Source organism: Octopus bimaculoides, chromosome 5, assembly GCF_001194135.2.
Source record: "Octopus bimaculoides isolate UCB-OBI-ISO-001 chromosome 5, ASM119413v2, whole genome shotgun sequence".
In the NCBI taxonomy this organism is placed as follows: Eukaryota; Metazoa; Mollusca; class Cephalopoda; order Octopoda; family Octopodidae; genus Octopus; species Octopus bimaculoides.
Genome location: NC_068985.1, coordinates 124,510,718 through 124,516,087, shown reverse-complemented (window position 1 = coordinate 124,516,087; position 5,370 = coordinate 124,510,718). Strand labels below are relative to the sequence as shown.

At 35.6% G+C, this 5,370-nt stretch overlaps 1 protein-coding gene across 3 annotated transcripts in view; it reads right to left on the bottom strand.

Moving 5' to 3' along the window:
- LOC106872974 (primary cilium assembly protein FAM149B1) overlaps positions 1-5,370 on the bottom strand; it is a 128,169-nt gene that overhangs the window by 119,244 nt on the left and 3,555 nt on the right. The gene's annotated exons all lie outside the window — the stretch shown is intronic.

The window sequence follows — 5,370 nt, the reverse complement described above, 5'->3', positions numbered from 1 at the left end:
TATATATATATATATATACATATATATATATATATATACATGTGCATACATATATGCATACGTATAAGTGCAGGCACACACATGCATATTAAGAAATCTAACATCACACACTGAGAGATACATATGAACAAGTACTTTAACCCACATGCATAGATTCACATATACAGCTGTACATATTAGTTAAAACAAGTTCATACACACATGGACACTAATGTTATAAATTAGCTATGCGCCTCTTTATGTCTTGTTATTTTTGTCATTTCATTTTAGTGTTGTTTTATTCTCTATTCACTCACAAATAAAACAGAGTCTATTTCTGTGAGTGAAAAGAAACAGACACACAAAAATAAAATTATGATGAGGTCTGGTCAACTTATCCAAATTTAGTTTCACACAGACAATTAAATGACATAGTGTCACTGTGATATCTCTAAACAATTAAACATAAGAATATTAATAAATATCTCACTTTCTCAAGATTGAATTTTAGTATTAATGTAGTACTAGCAATGCACCCCAGGGTTGCCAGGGTGTTATGGCTTATAGCCACATTGTATTATTTTGTTCCTTTCTTATGGACAGAATTGGTACACGAAGAGTATGAAACAAACAGCTCTTCTTTATAAACATGTTTCTCAGTCATTTTCTGATGAACAACATTGCAGTTTCCGTCTACCAAATTCAGTCACAAGTCTGTGGTTGGCCTAGGGCTATAGTAGAAAACACTTGCCCAAGGTACCATACAGAGGGACTGAACATGAAACCATCTGGTTGAGAAGCAAACTTCTCAACCACACAGTTATTCTTGCACCTAATATGTATGTGTTTAGACTTGTTGTTAAATCGAGTACTGATAAAAATTATTCAGGCAGAGTTGCCTCCCTTAGTTAAAAACCTCAAAATTGTGCAACCTGACCTCGTTTTGGAGGTTATTTTTGTAGTAAAAAAGAGTTGTTGTGCAAAAAAAGCAGTTTATTTGGTAGCTGAAAGATTACTGAATCTATTGATGTCTCCATACGTCAAAATTGGCAACTCAGTTTTTGAATTTATAAGGAACATACACACAGACAAACTCTGTTTTATATATTAAGATATAAAGGCAATGAGCTAGCAGAATTGTTAATGCACCAGGTAAAATTCTTAGCAGCATTTTGGTCCATCTTTATATTCTGAGTTCAAATACTTGCCTTTCATCCTTTTGGGGTCAATAAAATAAATACCAGTTGAGCATTGGGGTTGCTATAGTTGATTTTCCCTCTCCCCTGAAATTGCTGGCCTTGTGCCAAAATTTGAAACCAATATTATAAGTGGTTGGACAAACTGTGAAATGAGCATTGCTGTGTAGTTGAGAAGCTTGCTTCACAATCATGTGGTTCCCACTGAATGACACCATAGGTGAATGTCTTCTACAATAGTCACAGGTCTGAGAATGAAATAATAAGTGGAAACTGTGTAGGCACCTGTTGGATGGACTTCACCTGTTCTTGGGAAGTACACTTAATCCACCATGCAAATTAATACTATCACTTGGTCACTGAGGGCTTTTGGTAGAGTTCAGTTTGTTGCTTGCATTTAGATTTGGTCTGAAAATGACTTTCTTCTAAGAGTCAAAAGCTCTGCAAAAAGATGAAGGAACTTGCTCTTCTTTTAACACATAGAAAAAAAGCAAACAAGAAAAAAAAAACAACAATCCACTCCAATAATATTCCATCTCAGATCCCAAAGATTCAGCTTTATAAGCTAGACTAATTGTCTTGTCCTCAACAAGGTTAAAAAGTCCTTTTAACCCTGCACTATCTCTACTCACCAACACTTGTGAGTTTCAAGGCGAAAAAGCTTCACCATAGAAAGAAAGATTAGGAAAGTGAGCGATAACTTTAAGTGCGGTATTGGGAGAAGTTGCAGTTTGATGAGAATGCATTTATTATTAAGAGAGTAATGGTGGAGAGAGCAACACAGGGGAATGAGGTGCCAGAGCATATTCTCAAAGTAACATGAATAAGGTAAAGAGAGCATAATGACAGAAGACTCATGGTGAAGTAATGAAGGTTGCAAAAATATAATCCCCTCTCTCTCTACTTAAGCACCATGATACAGAAGGACAAAGGGAGGAAGAACTGTAGAATATAGGTGGTAGTGGTGATGAGGGTATTGAGAATGCAGAGGTCCAATGCTTTCCTCTGAATTACAGGTGGTATGGTATGAAGAATAGGAGAAGAGGTAATAACGTGATGGAAAGGAATAGAATAGATAGAGTGGACAGAAGAGATGTGGAGAGGTATGGTGGTATAGAATAGGCAAAAGGTAGTGGGGGAACTGTACATTATCCAATTATTTTAACAGGCATTTTGATAAAACTTATTTCAGTTTCTTCACAAGACATATGTTAATCTGGAGCTAAAGTTGAAAACACTTGCCCAAGGTGCTGCGCAGAAGGACTGAACCAAAAGCCATGTGGTTGCAAAGCAAACTTCTTAAGCACATAGCCATGCCTGTGCTTATATATTTCATCCTCCTCATCGTTTAACATCTGCTTTTCATGCTGGTATGGCTTGGATGGTTTGACATGGAGCTGTCCAGGCTTCAGTTAACTGTTGAGGCATGGTTTCTATGGCTGGATGCCCTTCCTAATGCCAACTGCTTAACAGAGTGGGCAGGGTGCTTTTTAAATGCCTCCACCACTGGTGCTTTTTATATAAATATACACAGACACACATACAGCTGAACCATACTGCATGTTATTTTATTCTTTTACTTGTTTCAGTCATTTGACTGTGGCCATGCTGGAGCACCGCCTTTAGTTGAGCAAATTGACCCCAGGATTTATTCTTTGTAAGCCTAGTACTTATTCTATCGGTTTATTTTGCCGAACTGCTAAGTTACAGCGACGTAAACACACCAGCATTGGTTGTCAAGCGATGTGGGAGGGATGGGGACAAACACACACACACATATATACATGACAGGCTTCTTTCAGTTTCCATCTACCATATCCACTCACAAGGGCCTTGGTTGGCTCAAGGCTATAGAAGAAGACACTTGCCTAAGTTGCCACACAGTGGAACTGAACCTGGAACCATGTGGTTGGTTAGCAAGTTACTTACCACACAGCCATGTTTATTATTTTTTTCCTCCAAAATTACTGATGATAGTGTTATTTTTTTCCATTTAAGATGTTTCAGCAAATAGACAAGAAAATAATGACCTCCTCCTTTCCCTTAAGAAAAGAAATATTAGCTTACATAAAAAATGTAATGACAAAAATAAATAGATATTGATATAATTCCTATCAAACTGAATTTTATATACCACTTTTTTATTTTCCAGACATGACAATATTGTGGATCAGTTATACATCACTTCATGCACCAAGATACTGAGGATGAGCTATCCTTCAGTTTAGGGAATCAATATTTTTGGATAAAATTCCTATTACCATCGGAAAAGAAATTTGAAAAACAGTTGTTTGAAATACAAGTGTCTCAGAATACATGTAAAAGTGAAAAAAAAAAAAAATTCCAAAGGGTTGATGAAGAGAGGGAAGTTTAAGAAAAAAGAGCACCCCTGACTTTGTTGCTTCATAGCTCCCAGAAAAATGCATATTTTTAATGAAATTTTCCATAAATACACTTCAGATGATGTAAATTTTAATTATATTAGAATTTGTTGTGAAAAGGAAAAAAATTTTGTGAGTAGGGAGAAGGGCTTTGGGAAATTCACATGAGTACACTTTGTTTCCTCATAACTTTCAGAAAACTAGATAGTTGTGAATGAAATTTTCCAAGAATAACTTTCAGAGTGTGTAGATTATGATTACATCAGAATTTAAAATAAAAAACAAAATTGGTGAATTATTACTGACACACATCATATACATGTACAAAATGAAACTTGAAATTGTGATGTGTATCAGTATGTATGTGTGTGTGTGTGTGTGTGTGTGTGTGTGTGCTCACCAATTTTCTTTTTCATATTAATTAAATAAAGGTATAATCATAATTTACACGCTCTGAAAAGTGGTTGAAGAAAATTTTATTAAAAAAATACTCATTTTTCTGAATGTTATGAGGAAACAAAGTCGACTTGGGTGAATTTTTCGAAACTCCTCACCCCACAGTTCTATATTTGAAAGATGAGGAATTATGTACATCATTTACATTTGACGGATATTTGTCCTAATCTTGTTTGTTGTTAACACAGCGTTTCGGCTGATGTACTCTCCAGCCTTCATCAGGTGTCTTGGGGAAATTTCGAACCTGGGTTCTCATTCCTAAGGTGTTTTTCTGATGTTGTTGTTGTTGTTGTTGTTGTTATTATCATTAACATTATTCAGGTCATTGCCTGGAATCGAACTAGGAATCTGGTGGTTAGTAGCCCGCGCTCTTACCCATATGGTGTAGTGGTTAAGAGTGCGGGCTACTAATCCCAATATTCCGAGTTCGATTCCAGGCAGTGACCTGAATAATACTAGTAATAATACTAGTAATAATAATAATAATAATAATAACAACAACAACAACATCGGAAAAATACAGCTATTACACTATTTTTCTTTTTTTTTTTTGCCTGTGGTGAGGCGACTCGGAACATTCACGATGTGAACTTTCCGAGTTCTCCCCCCCCCATTCGCGAGCGCGCATTTTTTTTTCTTATTCGTTTACATCAAGTTGTTTAACACCTATTACACTATTTTTTCTTTTATTTTTTGTTCGGGTGAAACCCTTTATTAACACACGTCGCTAAACAAAGAGCTGTGGGTTCGAGTCGAACGCGTACGAGAACCCTACTTTTTTTTGGGCGAGAGCTTATATACTCTAATATTAGACTATTTTCTTTAGTCATTGCAGTGATTGCTTATAAGTTTATAAAATATTATTATTATCTTTATTTGCAGGATATATATATATATATATATACATATATATATATATATGGACGTGCGCTTCGTTGACATATTAGTGAGAGAAATCGAAAAAAGCGGTGCTTTCCGAACGAAGTTCCTTGCATTGATTGTGACATGGGTAGAGACGGACTATATGTAATCTGAACCTTTCCCCTCCTTATTTATTAATTTTTTTACGGAATCCCACGTTTTAGGCTATGGAGATTCCGATTCTGAAAAAAAATTGTTTGAAAAATTTCAATTCCCCCCCCCCCCACCAAGCAGGCTATTTACATGCTAGAAATAACAGCCAAATCTCACATATAAATAAACATACGTCAAGGATATGTGATTGTATACTTTTACAAAACAAGTGTTCAATAAAAATCAAGAGACGAATCTAATATTTTTACAGTCAGAAATGAAGAATGCGATCTTAAATTTCACTTGTTGCACGTACATGCTCGCGCGCGCACAATTACATAGAT